The sequence below is a fragment of the Tamandua tetradactyla genome, chromosome 4 (assembly GCF_023851605.1).
Source record: "Tamandua tetradactyla isolate mTamTet1 chromosome 4, mTamTet1.pri, whole genome shotgun sequence".
Taxonomy (NCBI): Eukaryota; Metazoa; Chordata; class Mammalia; order Pilosa; family Myrmecophagidae; genus Tamandua; species Tamandua tetradactyla.
Window position 1 is genome coordinate 100883218 of NC_135330.1, and position 19169 is coordinate 100902386.

Sequence of the window (19169 nt, forward strand, 5' to 3'; positions counted from 1 at the left end):
ACCTGGAGGCCGCAAGCACTGGGTTAGTGCTCGCACGTCCTTCTGGAGAAGGGGAGGGAAAGCCCAGGGAACCAACACAGCTGCGGCAGCAGCTTAATTCTAGTTTCCTCTCCTCGGAGTTCAGAGAGACAGGAAGCCATCAGGACTGCAGCAGACCGAGAGGGAACCTCAGAAAAGGAAACGATGAGGAACAAGCACATTAAAAAAATCTTCTTTTTATTTCTAGGACTTTTCACCATGAAAACTGCAGCAACTTTGAGCTTACCAATGGCATTTAATAAAGATTAAAGATAATATCCAGAGGGTGCAAGGGTAGTGCAGTGGTAGAATTCTCGCCTGTCAAGCAGGAGGGGAAATCCAGGTTCGATTCCTGGTCCATGCACTTCCCAAAAAACAAACAAGCAAAACGAACAAAAAAATTCAACAAATGGTGCTGCAATAACGGGATACTCACATGGAAAATAATGAAATGTGACCCCACCATATAGCATACAAAAAAGAATCCAGTACTGCTGAGATCATGGGGGAAACTGTTTTTCTTATTTGTCATTATTTGAATTGTAAAGTAGGACAGGTCTTTCAGACAACAATGCAGCAATATACGCAGAAAACAAGGACACGAGACTCAGAGTTAGAGCTCTGAAGCTATGAAAGTCAGCATTACCCCATATGGGAACCGTTTAAAAAGTCGGAAAAGGGATTAGACTTTAACTACAGATATGAGGGAAGGTGATCTGGATAGGACTGGGGTAAATACAGGTGAAGGATGATATGATCTATACTTTAAAACTTCAATTTCTGTGTGAGACCAAAGGGAGAGATGTTTATTTGGTGCAAAATTTATATTTTGGGTAGTGCATTACATAATTTCACTCGTATGTTCAGTTTAGTTGAACACCATAAGTACATGGCATTTTTTTTTTTTTTTTTTGAAAGGAAAGACAGAGAGAAGGAAGGAAGGAAGGAAGAAAGGGAAACATCTTTTAAACATTTTCTTGTTTTATTGTATTTTGTTTTTCCGTTTTTTGTTACATGGGCTGGGGCCGGGAATCGAACCGAGGTCCTCCGGCATAGCAGGCAAGCACTTTGCCCGCTGAGCCACCGCGGCCCGCCCAGTACATGGCATTTTGAATAGGATATGAGATCTTGTTGGTTTTAGTGTGATGCCCTGATATATCCCAGAATAATCTGAGCAGTGAGCAAAGAAGTATTTGCGAAGTCCCCTTGGGGGACTAGGGAGAAAGGAAGAAATATTCAACCTCCCAATTTGGAGAATTTCTGATATTCCTGCAAGCGGTGGGAACAACAGAATCAATAGGCTGAGCCCTAAATCTTGGGGCTTACGCCAGTGAAGCTTATTCCTGCAAAGGATAAGCCAAGCTTATAATTGTGCCTAAGAGTCACCCCCAGAGAATTTCTTTTGTTGCTCAGATGCAGCCTTTCTCTCTAAGCCACTCAGCAGACGAACTCACTGCCCTCCCCTCTATGTGGGATGTGACTCCCAGGATTCACAGCCACCCAGCACGATGGGATTGAGGAAGCCTTCTTACCAAAAGGAGGAAGAGACAAAATTAAGTTTCAGGGGCTGAGAGATTTCAGACAGAGTAGAGATGTTATCCTGGAGGTTATTCTTATATAGATATCCCTTTTTAGTTTATGGTGTATTGGAGTGGATGGAGGGAAGTACCTGACTGCTGTGCTGTGTTCCAGTAGCCATGTTTCTTGAAGATGATTGTATAATGACATAGCTTTCACAGTATGACTGTGTGATTGTGAAACCCTGCGTCCTGATGCTCCTTTTATCCAGAGAATGGACAAATGAGTAAAAAAAAAAAAAAAGATAAAAATAAATAAATAATAGGAGGGATAAGGGGTAAAATAAATTGGGTAGATTGAAATATTGGTGGTCAATGACAAAGGAGGGGTAAGGGGTATGGTATGCATGAGTTTTTTCTTTTTATTTCTTTTTCTGGAGTGATGCAAATGTTCTGAAAAATGATCATGATGATGAATACACAACTATGTGATGATATTGTGAGCCACTGATTGTACACCATGTATGGACTGTATGTGTGTGAAGATTTGTCAATAATAATATTTTTTTAAAAAAGAAGATGCTCAGACCAAAAGACAAAAATCTTTCTCTGTCTTTTTTTTTTAAAGGGTTTGCTACCAAGTTTATTTGCAGGTAAACAGCACAACATTTACGAACATATTTCGTACAATCAAGTGTGCATTGCCCTGACACACTAGGGGGCTGGGGAAGACCTAGTCTTTCCAGCAGCTATAAACAGTTCTGGATAATGAGTTTATGAAAAACACTTTCTTCTCCTTCAGCAAGCAAAATTATTTAAGAAGCTGAACGACTCAGCAACAGGGAACAAAGGGGGAAAAATTACCTTAAGGACAGCAACAGCTCCTTTCCTGGTGGGATCTGTCATTTTTTTCAAACATGAAATATTCATATCGGACTTTTGACTCAGCAGAAGTAAAAAGAAGTAAGGAACTATCCATTGTAGTCTTTTCTATAAAGCAAACCTGAAAAATCTAGGATTTATTAAATGAAGGTCAATAAAATCAATAAAGTTTCCTCCAGTCACTAAATAAATATAAGGGACTTGTAGAAATATGTAGAACTGCTTCTGATATAAGTGGAAATACAGAAAAATGTTTTTTGACTTAGTGGCTGGAAGAGTGGCCATGCTCAGCCCTGCCCCTGGTGATCTGCTCCTCTCTCTGTGGCTGCCTCCAGGAGGGCCTCCAGGCTGTCACCTCCCAGTGAGCCCACCGCTGCTCCCTGCTGACCCCTCGGTCACCTTCCGCACTGGCAGAGCCCGCTCTGGCCCTTTCAGGTACTCTTGTCTCAGTTCCTCACCGGGTTGTAACGACAGGACCGCAAACCCTCTTCAGCCCATTTTGGGACCTCGAGGCCGTCTTGTGCGCCAGGCACAAGGCGAATGCCTGGGACACCTGCAGGGCAGGTGGACTCTAAAAGGTCCTAGGAAAACTCCAGTGACCTAGAGACTCTCGGCAGGAAAGGTGCCGCCGGTGCCTGTGCCCTCTACCTTCACAGCTGCTGTTCACACCAGGCGATCAGCACTCACCACTTCCAGTCACTTCTTACGCCTTATGTAAGTTGAGAATAGCATTTAATGTGCATAATGCATGTGTTCAGAAGCAAAGCAGGAGGCGAAGTGCGTGACCCGATGAAGCCAGATGAGCACCTGATAACTTACTTGCAATCATCAGCGCCTAATTTTTTCCAAAGCACAATATTGGGCAGCTCTCATGTGCTCTTCCTCCTGTCATTTACCCAACAAGCACTTTCTGAGCACCTACTCTGGTCGGATGAAGAAAGATACACGCCTTTTTCTGCACGGTTTCGATCCACTGACTGGAGGGAACGCTCAGGAAACAGAGAGAACAGGGCTCACTCAGACAGCCAGACGTCTTCCAAGTAGTCACAGTCCCTTTGCAGTTGCAGTCGTAAGTCTAACAATTATGCAAAGAATTTAAATCCCATAAAATCAGTGGTGGTTTTGGTGCTGAGTGTATACGCTGGATGGCTATCTCTTAAAACAAACAAAAGAGGAGAAACCCCTAAAATGATTTAAAGGAGTACACAATCACTAGGGGGAAAACCCCAGAAAATTTAAAAACCTAGGATCTGCGTTTAAAGCCCCTTGATCTTGAAACACCCGCGGACAGGAAGCCCCGCCTGCGGTGCTGAGTCAGCGGAAGGCACGCACATTGCTCGGCCGTGGTTTCCTTCTATCTACATCGCTACACTGACCAGCAGCCACGTGCACTGGAGACCTCCAGAACCACCACGCAGATGCCATTTTCTGTGGGCGCCGACACCTGAGAAAAAGCCATCAAAAAAACCACGCCAAGTGGGAACCTGCAACCTCTGGACTGGAATGAAGGGCTGGTGAGCGATGGGACAGTTCATTTCAGAGATACATCGATCAGGTCACTGCAAGCTACGAGGACCTGTACTTCGTTCTGAACCGAGTCTCAATCACTTATTCTGCTGACAAATTCTTACTGAGCACTGCCGGCACTCAGGCACAGTTCCGGGTGCTGGGGACACAGCAATGAATCACAGAGCAGTGTCTCCCCATCAGGCGTCTGCTCCAGCGGTTCACGGGCATTCCTGTCCCTAATGGCGATGATAAGAACTAAATTCTGTTACTTTTCCATCTCACGCTGTTTTAAGCAGGTTTTAAATGACAGATGCATATCTAATTACAAATATTATTTTTCATCTGTGACTTTGGAACCTGATCCTTATGCAACCATGTAACACGCACGCGTCGTGTGTCACTAAACCTCCTCCTGCAATCCATCTGGGTCATTGCACGGGCTGATGTAGTCGGGGCAGAGCACGCCCTGGATCCAAACCTGTCCAGCTGGATACTCAGTCCATCCCCACGTCTCTGCCTTTCGAAACAGCGCTGCGAAGCATATCGTTTACTGTCCTCCTCTTCACAGAGCCATTCTCATCTCCTCAGGATACATTCTAGGAAGTGGAGTTCCTGTGTCAGAGGGTCTGCACAGTGGGGGAAGGCTTCAGACAAAACTGCTTCCAGGGCTGCGGTGCTGCTCACTGTTCTGCTTTGGAGGCGCTTGGTCTTGTCTTCCAAACTATTTTTTAATTAATTAATTAATCTGTTTTTTGTTTTATTCCTTAAACATAACCACATACAAACGCAAACATTCTTACCATATGATCATTCCGTTCGACATATATAATCAGTAACTCACAGCATCATCACATAGTTGTAAATTCATCATCATGATCATTTCTTGGAACATTTGCATCAATTCAGAAAAAGAAATAAAAAGGAAAAATTCATACATACCATATCTCTTACCCCATCCTTTCATTGATCACTAGCATTTCAATCTACTCAATTTATTTTAACTTTTGTTCCCCCTATTATTTATTTATTTTTAATCCATATGTTTTACTCGTCTGTTGACAAGGTAGATAAAAGGAGCATCAGACACAAGCTTTTCACAATCACACAGTCACACTGTGAAAGGTCCACACCCCTGGGAGTCATGTCCCACGTAGACAGGGGGAGGGTGGTGAGTTTGCTTGTCGTGTTGGCTGAGAGAGAGGCCACATCTGAGCAACAAAAGAGGGTCTTCCAACCTATTTTTAAATTATTGTTTTTAAGTTCTTTTAATAGAAATGCTTCTTTTGGAAAGTAATTGACGAAAAGACCAGAATGATATTTAATTATTAAACAAATAGAACAAGCTCTAATTTCCACACTAATTATTACATGGGACAACTTTATGCCTGTCTGCAGTGCCTCCTAAATCTCCCCTTAGAAACACTTGCCTCTGTCTCCTGGGCCCCCAGTTTTACACCCCTCTTCCCGCACAGCTGTGCCCAGCCACTCCCGCTTCTTTCTGTCGCCAGGCCCTGTCTCTGCCTCGAGTCCCCTCAGCTCTTCTGCCCCTCTGCAGTGGGCTGAGGCTCCCTGGCCCCCCGCGGTCCCAGGCCCCTGCTCACCTGCAGTCTCACGGCAGGGCACTCCTGACGCCCGGGTTCGAGTAAAGGTGAGTGCTCACCTCCCAGCCCACCTCCCCAGGATGGGCCCAGGCTAGGGCTCAGGATGAAGCCTGCCGAGGAGACCAGACCGTGGGAAAGTGCAAGTTCCCAGGGAACATGCTTTCTCTGTGCTTCCCACATTTCTCCTTCCTCCTGGCAGCACAGCGTCCGGCTTCAGGAAACAAACGAAGTGCACACTGCAGCTTTCTTTGACTTGAGACTCAACGCCTAGACCGATTCCAAAACTTTTGTGTTCAACAAATGAATTTTATATTATACTCCGGCGCAACATTATTCTTCACTCTTTGTCTCTAATATTCCAAGTGTAAGGAGCATCTTGGCATACGGTTTCTCCATGTTCTCTACATTTTGATAATTTTGAGCTTATTTTTAAGATTTGATTTTAAGCCTTTCTTAAGCAGTCCAGAAAATAGTATTCTTCATCTAAATATCACACGCTTTAAGAACGGCGAGTCAAGAAACCCTCCCTGCCGCTCTATAAGATGACAAATCCCCAGTGCAAGCCCGGGATTCGGTGGCCTCTGAATTCCTAGTGGTTTTCTCTACAGCACTGCCCACAGCCTGCACCCTGGGTGTAGCTCTTTGGTCACTGTGGCGCCCCCTGATGTGCCAAACTGGCTGGGTTACAGTGTCCAGGTACTCGGTCACACACTGGCCAGGTGTGGCTGCCGAGGACGGCACACATCACATGTGGGTCAGCACTTACAGTCCGTTGGCTTTAGTGGAGGGCAGGACCCTCGGGGTAAGGTGGCGGCGGTGCGGCCTTGGATGGCAGTCCTGAGAGCAACAACTGTGGTGTCCAGAAGACAACGCTCTGCCCCATGTCCACCCCGTCGGCCCCCACTGCACTTCTGTCTGCTGGTTTCCCCTGTGGATTTCCAACAACGCGCTTCAACGTCCCACTTTCCAGAATCCCAGCCCGCTGCCCGCCCTGCGGAGTTTGGACTGGCTGTATGAGCCAGCTCCTCAGGGTAAATCTCTTTATACATCCGCATGCACACGTGCACAAACATGGGCACACACCCACACAAGTACACATGCACACCCACGCACATGACATGCACACGCATGTACACACATGCACACTCGTTCACACAGGTGCATATGCACACACCCACACACGACACACACATGTACACACATGCACATACTCATTCATACACACACACACATGTGCACACACGCCCATGTTCCCTACAGGTCCTGCCTCCCTGGAGAACGTGCTTTCGGACCCGCCCCCACTGTGGCATGTGATCCAGAAAGACAGATCCGTTGTTTAGCTCACGCACAAAAAGGGTTTGTGGGACAAATGGGGTGAGGAAAGTTCAGTGATGCTTCATTTCTTCACATGTAAATTTCCCATAGGAATAAAAACCATCCTTTTCAGGACTGAATCTTCTTTCGTTCAAAAAGTAATTGTTTTTAATGACACCATCTCTAAATTGCATTGCAAGTTTCTATTCCTTAAGGATCTTAGGTGATTAACTATGAATGGAATTAATGGGATTTCATCCATGACACCTTTAGAGAAGGCTGACAATTAAAGGCTGTTTAACAGGCTCAGTCCAGAATGGAGGAGCATGGAGGATTTTAATGATAGCTAAGTCCATCTCTACTGACAGACATTTAAACTTAATTTCAGCTTCATGCCTGTGCTGCAGAAGGATGAGGGGGCCAGTGAGAGGGTCCAGATAACTGGGCAATCAGCAGTTTCAAGTGACACACAGTGAACGAGTTTATCAGGATTTCACGATAACTTTGAGATTTCATTTCAAATAAAATTCAGAAATAATACTGAGAAACTTTGCTCTGTGAGACAGTACGGCTGTCCAGGATAATTATTATAGAAAGTTGGCATTCACTGGAAATCTGGGATTTTTAAGTAGACATTTGACTAGAGAATATAAAGTTAAGCCTGTCAAGCTTAACTGTGAATAGAGTTAAATACTACATAACGCTTCTGATTTATACACAGGTGGATTCTATTTAGTTTCAGAATTTGCAAAATCCTAGGTATCCACCTATTGTGCAGTAAGATATGGGGATTTCAGGAACGAGGCGGCAGCTTATGCTAATTCTCTATTAAAGCTGTGTCCTTGCACAACTGAACTGTGTATTCTAATAAAGAATGGAGAGACTCCGTATTTGCCCACTCAGTGCACACCACATGTGCATCTCTAAACCCTGAGTATTGAGCAGCAATAAATACTGTAACAACAGCTACAGCTAATGAATGTGAAATTTTAGATGAGGTTCACCTACTTCAAAAACTACGTTTGCTCTGCAAACACAAGCAGATATACACACTTTTATTTAAATGTGATTCATTCCTTTCCAGTGTGGGTTCTGCCCTCTATGATGTGTGAGCATCTAGCCTCAAAGTCGGGCTGGAAACAAATCACAGCCCTTAACGTGTGTCCCAAATTCAGACAACAGGTGCCGGGCAGCTGGTGACCATCGTCCTAAGTGCTTTGTCCCCAAACTGTGACATCAAAGACCACGAAGGTTTGGATGAAAAGGCCTCTTTTGAACTTCTCAGCTGGACTTTAGGCCTCTTCCTTTTTTTTTTTCCCAAGGGGAAAACAATCTTTTTTTTAGAATAACAAAGAGTCACAACCTCCAATTATCCCTCCCTAAGAAGCGGGGGTTGACAGCGTTCTCTTGAGACCAAGCTCACTTCTTCAAACTGAAACTGTCCCGGCTCTGACTTGTGTTTGATAAGGGGTATTTTCTGGGTGACCAGTTGGCTTTGACAACAGATCCCTCCTTGGAGAAAGATTAGTTACCAACAGGGAACATTCTTCACATTTTCTAACTTGTAAAATTGCATTCATTTGTCCAGAATAAAGTTCAGCCTGGAGACTGATCTGGAAATCAAATGCACAGTGTAAGGGAAAGCTGAAGACAGTCTTTTAAATCAGCAATAAAAATACTTAGGTTAGAAAAGATTAAGAGAACAATATTGCCCAATTCATTGGGAAAATCAGATTCGATGTGTTCAGCAGGTTTGATGACACTGTTTTCGGGGAGCAAGGACTGCAGTTCCTGACCTTGGGCTAACATCAGCTTTGTGGCAGTGAATACGGTGGGACAAAGTTAAAATAGGGGAGGAAATATTCAACTTTCCCACCTGGAAAATTCCTGATATTCTCGCGAGCAGTGGGGACAACAAATTCCATAGGCTGAGCCTTCAATCTTGGGGCTTGCCCTGATGAAACTTTTTCCTGCAAAGGAAAAGCTAAGCCTATTGATAATTAAGCCTAAGAGTCACCCCCAGCAAGCCCCTTTTGTTGCTCAGATGTGCCTTCTCTCTCTAAGCCAGCTAGGCAGGTAAACTCACTGCTCTCCCCACTATGTGAGACATGAGTCCCAGGGGTGTAAATTTCCCTGGCAATGTGGGACGAAAATCCTGGGATGAGCCAGGACCTGGCATCAAGGAATTGAGAAAGCCTTCTTGACCAAAAGGGGGAAAAGAAAATAAAGTGTCAGGGGCTGAGAGATTTCAAACAGAGTCGAGAGGTTATCCTGGAGGTTATTCTAATGCATTATACAGTTATCCCTTTTTAGTTTATGGTGTATTGGAGTGGCTGGAGGGGAAGTACCTGAAACTGTTAAGCTGTGCTCCAGCAGCCTTGATTCTTGAAGACAATTGTATAAATATACAGCTTTTACAATGCAACGTGATAGTGAAAACCTTGTGTCTGATGTTCCTTTTTTCCAGGGTATGGATAGATGAGCAAAATAATAATAATAATAATAAGGATAAGGATAAAAAATAAATAAATAGTAGGGGGAGATAAAGGGTAAAAACTGAGCAAATTGAAATACTGTGGGTCAATGAGAGGGAGGGGTAAGGGGTATGGGATGTATGAATTCTTTTTTTTCCTTTTTATTACTTTTTCTGGAGTGATGCAAATATTCTAAACATGATCATGGCAAAGAATACACAACTATGTGATGATATTGTGAGCCATTGATTGTGCACCATGTATGGACTGTACGTGTGTGGATATTTCTCAGTTAAAAATATATTTTTTTAAAAGTTAAAATAAGATTTACTTCATTGCAATAGAATACGCCCCTAAACTTTGCTTTGCCTTGGAATCTTCCCCGCAGGAACCTGAGATCTCATGGAAACTTGTCAGAACTTCTGACCCATAAAGTAAGTTGGCTTCTGTCTTTGCTGGACACCGTGCCTGACTATACAGGGTGGCTGGGGCTGTACCCTCCATGTGAGTGGCAGGGGTGTGGGTGACCGTACATCCTGGGAGTCCCGAAAGGGAGGGATCAAAGGGACATTCATGGGAGAGGGTGTGCTCAGGTGGGGCCTTAATTATGGGGAATATTTGGACATGGTGGTGGGGGGGTGCTTCCTGGAAGTTTAAGTATAGAAACAGAGATAAGAAAGCAGGCACAAAGGAACTTCAAAGAATTCCATCTGGTAGGAGCTCGGGACACTTGGCAAATATTTGTTTCCTTTTCGAGTGGCTGGATATTAGAGACAAGGAAGGCAAGGGGCCTAGATACGTTCAGAGCTTGACCTGGGGGCAAATCCTGAGTGGGGATCAAAATGTGATCCCAGAGCAGCCTTTGTGTGACTGGGGTCTCTGAGAAAGCAGAGACACACCCAGGAACATCAGCAGGTTTTATAATTTTGTAGACTATTTAAAAATCCTGGTGATGATTAGTTTCTTGGGAAGTTGCTGCCATATACAACTTTTGATGTCGAGAGGTAAGTTTCTCTCTCTATTCTGTTCACCCCAACACTCTCACCGCGCCTTACACACCTGATAAAGAAGCAGTGAGGCGCAAGGCACAGCTCTACAGAGAAACACAGAGATATGTGTCAAAATGCTCAGGAGCAGAAGTGGGGGACACGGACCCAGGGAAGGGGAGCGGCAGGCACAGGGCCCGTTGCCCTGGTTTTCTGGGTGACGGAAAGCAAGCTGGGTGCGGGTCAGTTCGCACCCCTCCCTCTGCTGTGCTGTAGCGATAAGGAGGTGAACAGGTGAGGGACGGGGTGCTGGGCCCGCGGACCGAGGGTGTCCCCCACCGGCATTCCCACCTGCACTTCCGCCCCGGGGGACCTGATTCCACATACACATCCTGGTATAGAGTAGACAGATGCACGTGAGAGTCCAAAGACTGAACTTCCTCTTGTCCTTTGGATCAGGGATTGATATTTTCAGTCAAGAGAAGTCCTAGTAAGTTATCTTTGGCGACATAGGCAAAAGGAGCTTACGTGTGCAAAAGTGCTCTGCCCCCAAGTGCACTTTGCCACCCTTTAATCAGCCTTTTCTCTGCATCCACCTGGGGGGCAGGGGGCTTCTCTGCATTCTCAGGGGCAGCCCTGGGCCCCCCAGGCCATGAACCCACCCGGCTCCTGCACAACGAGCTGAGAGTACAGGTGAGAAATCGCAGCATTATTTTTAACGCGCAGGGAAACAATATCTGTGGAATGCACTCCAACCCTGCCAAAGACTCTGAGACTCTGAGGGCGCTTTGTTCGGGGATCTCCGTCCGGGTGCCCCGGTTCTTTGGACCTGATGGAAGCTGCCCCCGGACAAAGGCTGCTCCGTAATAGACCGGACGTGGTGGCACCAGGACCACCACAAAGTCCTAAGCCCCAGCAAGCTGGGGCAGCTGGCCGTACCTCTCTGGCCTTTGTCCAGTCCCCTGGGGAAATGTTTAGGTCCTGTGGAAAGAGGACACCATGCTAAAAATGTCAAGCGATGCCTAATTAATCTCTTTGCCATGCCAGGGCCCAAGCGGCCCTCTTTTGGATGCCCTTTCCCTGCAACAGAAAGGCAGAAAAGTCACCACGTAGCCCAGCGTCACCCCCAGGCACAGAGATCGAGGCCCTGCAGAGCTGCATGGGTTGGCGTGGTGCTGGGTTTGCCTACCAGAGGCATGGCTTGACAAGCTGTGGTTGGCACAGAAGGGGCACTGCCCAGTGTAAAAGAGCCTGACCCCAAACGACTGGAACAGAGCACAGCTGTGAGCTGGCACCCAGCCCTGAGAAGGGTTGGACCTGGGGGGCCTCTGGGGACGGTGACAAGAAGTGCTTTCTCCCAGCACCCCCCACCATGCCCTACAGGCATTTTCTCACCCTGAGGGTGAGGTGAGTGAGTCTGGGCAGACTAAATGGCCTCTAGACTCCTACAGAGGTAATACCTGGTGGGTCTGGGACTCAAATCCAGCCTGCAGGTCTTCTTTCTATACTTCCTCTGGGTAATTAGATTATCAGATTGCTTCATTTAGGTCAACATTCCATTTATGAGCTACTCTAGCTTAAGTTTAACTTGGTTTAATTTAATTTTTAAGTTAGAGCTATCGAAGAGAAACAAGACTGGAGTGTCACAGTAAGTCTGTCTCTATCACGAGTAAACATCTGGAGCTAATGAATAGAGAGGCAGACAAATGCAAGCACTAAGTGGAAAAGCAAAGAGTATGAAGGTCAGGTCCTGCATATTTGAGGCTGAATTATCAAAAAAGCAACACAAGCTAAAAATCAAGAACCTCTTTTCTTGTGAATGGATTAGGGGCAGCAGCAGGCCACCGAGGCTGGAAGGAAAATGCATCTTCCAGGCAGCAGGAGGTGCTCGGGGCCTGGCTGGGTGGGCGCAGGCCTGAGCTTGTGAGTTCTCCCTGGGGCTCTCGTTCTGCACCGTCCATCCCCCACCTCCATTTCAAAAGAGACAAGTGCTGATTTTCACCCCCTCTAACCAAAAGAATAAACAAAAGGGAGGGGAACAAAAAGACAGCGAGTCTATGAGTTTATATCCCTTAACCTGGGGCTTTAAAGTATTTCCTTAATCAATCTTCATTTAGCTTTACTGCCCTAATTAGCAGGTGCAACTCTGGAATACTCTACTTCCCTAATTAGCAGTTGCAAAGGCTGGAATGAATGCCTTTGCAGGTATGTGGTCAAGTCCCGGCTAAGGAGCTCAGGTGCACGTCTGCCGAGGACAAAGGACAAAGCAGACTTGCAGAACTGCAAGGTGAATTTTCATTTACAACATGCATGTCACTAGCTTATCAGAGCTTAAATGCAAAGCTGACGTAGTCATCTAACGTTGTATGTAAAAGAAGCAGCTAAGGAAATTATTTTTCTCTGGAAGTGGAAGTGTGACACTGTATTTTAAACAAGAACAATGCAAACTGATTCAAGAAGTAATTATGGGGTGAAAAATATGAATACAGCAGTTGAAAGCAAAATGGACCTTCGATTGTCCCACAAGGTCTAGAAAAGTGGGGGATCGAACGCGACTAGAGAGGCTATTGGAAGAGCCGGAACAGATTCCAAAGGGGGTTTTCTCCAAAATACTATATTCAAAATCATAAAAATGTATGAAGCAGACAAAAATGGGGGTGACTTACATTTGGAGCAGTCCAGAGATTTTGTATCACATTTTTCCCATTTGCAAACAGAAGTAAACATTTTTAAACACCACCACCAGCCCTGCGTTTTCACAGACCCCAGTTCTGCTTTGCCCAGAGCCGAGCTAAGTTTGTCAAGATTCGAGCGCTGCACCTCCTTTCCGGGGAAGCAAAAGGCTAAAGCAGCACCTGGTGCAGTGATTTTCGATGCCCGCGCTGCCTGAAGCTACAGAGACATTTGTTAGGTCTCTGGCAACACGTTCTTAAAATAAACTTAATAGCCATCAGGTCTCTGTTCAAACCGGAGCCTAATTCCATCTGTGGCGCCAGACAGTGCCCCCGCCTCGAGCAGGGCCAGGCAGTCAGGCAGGGCCCCCGCCCCCCGCCAGAAACCGGTTTGGCACCATTTACTTAATGCCCCGTGGAGGGGGCCTGCGCTAATCCCTGTTTGTAAAACAGCTCTGGACTCCCTCCTCTAAGCGCGGCAGGGAACGCCTTTTTCAGGTGGAGCCCTGCGTTCCCTGTCCTCTGAAGACGTGTGTTATGTCCACATTACAGACAAACATGTAAAAGAAAGAGGAGCAAGTCAGAAATATCACAGTTTGCTAAAAAGTGAACAAACAAACCTTTTACAATTATTGAGAAATACATGGATGCAAACTTGGAAAGAAGAGAGGGCCAGAGAGAGGGCGGAGTGGAATGGCATAATGTTATACGCTTGGTTTTCCTAGTTTATTTTCATTTATTTCAGATTAGTTTCACAAAGCCGGCTTTGGGGCTTAATTTGTAGTAGTATTTAATTATTCAAACCCTCTGGTGACTGCTCTGATACCATTACAATTATGCCAGAGCACAAATACAGCTCTCCGTGGTGATTTATTGTCTCAGATGAATGAGAAAGCTGCTCATTTACATATTTAGCTGCCAAAAGAAAAACTAAAACGCAATAAGGACAAGGTTGTACGGCTTTAGAACACCAGGCCTCTATAGAAAAAAAAAATCTGGACACCATTCAGCAGCTCAGTTTAAGGTGCTTTGTGAACAGAACCCTGTGCCGAAGACACGTCAAGAGGTCTAAGGATGGTCCGGCCACAGGGAAGCCTGACTGTCTACTGGGGAGGGCTTGTCAAACAGCACCCAGAGCCCTGAGTGCAGGGAGTGAGGGGCAGGCTGTGGCTGAGGGGCAGGGTGGGGGGCCCACGCCAGGACTGGCAAGATGGGGCCCCCAAGGAGGGTGACGCCCAGAAAACAGCAGATGGGTGCGGGGGGCAGTCTTGTTCCACAAACCCAGCACCTGGTACGGCTCTGCAGGGAAGCAGAAGGTGGGTGGGGGGTGAAGGAGGGAGAAGCTGGAGGGAAACTCCGGCAGGAAGGGGCAAAAACTGCGGTGTGCTAGAGGAGACACTAACTTGACAGAATTGTTCAGGCACTCATTAGACTACAAATGAGGTTTTCTGCCAGTGCAAGGACAAACCTGCATGATGATACAAAGGGTCCATAAATGTTAGTATAAGGAAAATAAAAGTTTTGCCCCTAAAAAACAAAACAAAAACTAGGAATCATTTGAATTTAAAACCCGACCCACGAACAAAATAGCTAACAGGGGCCACTGGAAGCAGCGAGTATTATGAATGTTTAACCCACACGATTGGATACAACCCTTGGGCCTATTGCCAAAAAACTCCTTTTTATTAAAATTTTTCTGGAATTCAACAACTAACTTTGTGCGTGTGAGCTAAGAAAGAAGGACCTATCTCGTTCTGAATTTTATCAAAGGTCTATGCTATTTAGCAATTATGTTTTTAAAAGGTACTCATGTCTTTCTAAAACCTCAGGAAAAAACTTAGTGTTTCCTTTAGAAAATAATTTTCAGTTTGAATACACTTGCTTCTAAATTAAAAGTAAAATTTTGGTTAGAAAAAGTTTATGCATTTGATTTTCATTGCTCCTGTCTGTTTAAGCAAAATTATTTTTTTCCCTGAGGGAAAAATATACTAGTAGTAAACATAAGCTCTATTGGTAGCAACGATAAGGTATTAGAGTAATCTTCCAATGGTCTTGCGGATTAAAAACTTTTTAATAGACTTTTTAGCCAAGCTTATGAGTTATTTCCATAATAAATATTGTATGCAACAAATCAAGGTGGAAACCAAGGTCTTTATAGATGTTCTATATACTCAGAGGTCTGAAATTTATATATATATATAAATTTTGGAGAACTAATTTTTTTTGTCCTTTGGAAAATGGTATAAAGGGAGGGACTCTAAGAACACATTTGTTTTGAGCAGTAAAAAGAAACGATGACTAGATTCCTTGGAGGTGTTTTGCACCTAAGTGCTAATTTGGTCAAAATCCAAACTCATGCCACAGGTAAAAAGTATGCTTCCCCACCCCTCTCTCTCTAAACTTCAAAAGAAAATGAGGCTCAATGTGACAAAATTTTCTTGTAGGCCAAGATAAATCACCAGTTTCTTCATTTGATTACAATATGCAATGCACACCACATTTTTAGGAATATGCCAAAGATGTGAGGCAGTGATAACTCATGGTGCCAAACTTTTTAAAAGGCACATTTGGAAATCAAATATATCAACGTCACAATTCATGATGTAGTCTCAACCAGCGGTTCTCCCCAGAGGGCAGTTTTGTCCCCCTGTGGGACACTGAGCAACCTCCGGAGACATTTTTGGGTTGCAACTAGGCTGGGGGTGCTCTGACCTCTGATGGGTAGAGGTCAGAGATGCAGCTAACTGTCCCCTATGTGTGGGACAGCCACCGCCACTACCACCGCCTCCAAAAGAGCCTTCAGGTGCAAATGCTAATAGTAAATTTAGACCGATAAAATCCTGGTCTAAACTTACTGTCTGACATGGACTTTGTAGCCCAGCATAAGCATTATCTCATTTTCCTTTGCAAATTCCGTATTTTCTTATGAACAGGCTAATACACACGGTCAAACGTTAAGCCTCCCTCCGCTTCTTACTTACAAGTGCAGGACTTTTCAAACCCACCATTGATGTGCGAATACTACCCTTGTTCAGGAAGTAGTTGGGTCGGTGGTTTTCCGACCCGGCCAAAAGCCATGGCTAGTCCCACGGGAAGTAAGGGGTGGAGATAAAGGCACCAAACATGGTCAGACGATACGCCTGTGAGACGCAGACCTCAGTAGGAAATCAGTCACGTGGGCAGCAAGTTCCAGTCGACTCCTCTTCGGCAGACTGGGCTTCACCAGGACACCTTAAGGTTGAGAGTGTGAAGGCCGGTTTGGAAGTTAGAGGCGGGCGCTGACCACAGGTCATCCTGCTCGCCATGCCTTTCTCGGTAGTGGAAAGGAGAGAAGGGCCATGTGCAGCTGCACATTTGTGCTTGTGTATGCACACATGTGCACACACACAAACACACACACACACACACACACACACACACACACACCCTTACCTCTGCTTTTACAAAGCATGCAAATACATAACACACTCTCCAGAATAGAACACACAGCTCTTTTACATGATGACCTGCGGAACACTTGAGAGAAGCACCGCCCCAAACAGGTTTTTTGGAATTCTGTTTTCCCTGGCTGTTTACAGGGATCATGTTAAAACAATGACTTCATGTCAACCGAGATGAGATATGCTGGATTGAGCTATGTGCACAAAATTCCTTACTATGCAATTGTTAAGCTATCAATATGTGGACGTGCACTGAGTGTGTCCAGGGACAGGAGAGAGTAGGCAGCATTTCCCAATCGCGTTGTATATGGAACTCATTTCCTGAGTTATTACGTAAGAATGTGATCCACAGAATGCATCTTGGAACTAACCACTTAAAATTGGGAATTAACCACTTAAAATGTAGACATGAGCAGAAGGCCTTGTTCAGTCTCTATCACATCCAAGTCATATAATTTTCACTTGTCCATATTTGCCGTCAATAGTTGGAATTGCACTTCATAGCCTTGAGGAACACACTCCAATAAAATCAAGGGATTTTTCCTACCAGTTGCACAAATTCTGGCTCAATACACTACCATTTCCTAGTCCAACCGGCAAAGTGAATACGACCGTTTGTAGAATGGCTAGGAACATAAGCTAAATTCAAGGAAACTCAACTGACAAATGGTTTACTTGTTCCACAGAGACCAAATTCACTGTTGAGACACATGCTCTGCCTGCTTTGTGGTGTCACAGTAGAGTGTTCCAGCCCTTTTTTTTCATTAGTCAAATGCGGGATCAGGTCTCAGAGGAGACAAAGATTAGGATTTGGCCAGTTCCAGAAAAACACAGCTAAAATCACGGATAACGCACAAGGAGCTATGCCAGCCTCGCGCTTTCAGTTGGACCTTACTCCCTGTAGATATTTGAACCCTGTGATCTACCCCCGCTCTGATAAGGCATTTAAAGGCTTACAAAGAAGAATGCTTCTCAGGCTACTAAGACAATCCACACAGGAAGACAGGATAAGCTGGGTTTTGGAAAGAGGATAATGCTGCAACATAAACTGTAAGGGCTGATAAACAGATGAAAAACGATCTGAGAGCTCACTGTTCCCCAGTCTATATTCCTTCCTCACCCTGAATTGGTAACCACTTCCCACAAGAATGTCAAGAGGTTCAATAGCTCCATACTCACCAACTTTAGGAAAAAGCAGAAAGACGCTTTTGAGCAATCAATTCATATCTTGACTGGTTGCTGCAATGATGTTAATTTCTACTGGAAAATATCTCTTGTCATCTAGAGAACCAAGTGGGCTATAAATGGAAATTGTCAAGTAACCCCACAAGTGTGCTTTGTATGTACAGAAGAGCACATACAGGGGCTCTGGGGATTTAGGCAAACATATATATGATATATAATATGTAATACATAATAGATAATATATATTTTCATGTCCTAAAGAAACAGGAAATCTTTCTAAGAAGAAAGAATGCACATAAGGAAAAGATCAGACCATGAGAATTTTAAAAAGAATAATAGGGAAACTATGCTTTAGGAATATAGAAGATTCTCAGATGCTTTCTTAAGAGAGGAAAGTCTCATAAATATCTTTCAGTACTTATGGTAATAGGTTGAGTGAGAATGTGGAGAGCACCTACACTTTCTCTTCTCTTGCCTCCCTTTTCTCAATATGGGCCATGAGGGTAGGTGGATGAAATACCTGGTGGCCTAATGCACCTGAAAAGGCGGCTGGACTGAGCTGCCCTGGCTCGGAAATCAAGGTCTGGATGAACACGTGTGGAAGGGTCTGAACTCTGTACTGGTTTCCACCAAGGGCCGAGGCAGCACGTCAAACAGGCCAAGACTGCCCTGGCACACCTCCTGTCCTCATGACCACACCTCCTGTGTGGGTGAACATACCTCCTGTGTGGGTGAACACACTCTGTGTCGGTGACCATGCTTCCTGTGATGAACCCATACTTTGTGGGGCAACACACTTCCTGTGTTGGTGAACACATTTCCTCTGTCAGTGAACACACCTCCTGTCTTGGTGAACACACTCTTGTTTGTGAACACAACCCATTTACGGTAAACACACTTCCTGTGTTGGTGAACGTACTTCCTCTTCATGGAAGACACCTCCTGTGTCAGTGAACACACTTCCTATACTGATGAAATATCTCCTCTGTCAGTGAAACACTTCCTCTGTCAGTGAACACACTCCTGTGTCAGTGAACACACTTCCTGTATTGGTGAACACACCTCCCATCTTAATGGACACACTACCTTTGTTAGTGAAAACACTTTCTTTGTTGGTGCACACACTTCTTGCATTGGTGAGCACAGTTCCTCTGTCTGTGAACACACGTCCTCTGTCTGTGAACACGCCTCCTCTGTCTGTGAACACACTTCCTTTGTCTGTGAACACGTCCTCTGTCTGTGAACATGCCTCCTCTGTCTGTGAACACACTTCCTCTGTCTGTGAACACACGTCCTCTGTCTGTGAACCCACATCCTCTGTCTGTGAACACTCCTCCTCTGTCGGCAAATGCCTCTTCCAAGCTTCCCCAGTTGTCCACAGGAGTCAGGTTCCCTTTTGGCCATGTAAAGCCTTCTCTCCTTTCCTGCTGGCCCTCTAGCTCCACATATTCCCTCTTTCCTCTTAACTTCAACGAAAAACTCCTTTGCCTGAATGCCAGGCTGTTTGTAAAGTATAGATTAGATTGTCTTAATTAGATGTCCAGCCTAAAATACGCATTTTCACAGTTTCG

The 19169-nt window shown here is 45.1% G+C and overlaps 1 protein-coding gene across 1 annotated transcript in view; it reads right to left on the reverse strand.

Annotated features, from left to right (window-relative positions):
- Nucleotides 1-19169, reverse strand: part of FREM2 (FRAS1 related extracellular matrix 2) — a 141291-nt gene that overhangs the window by 75840 nt on the left and 46282 nt on the right. The gene's annotated exons all lie outside the window — the stretch shown is intronic.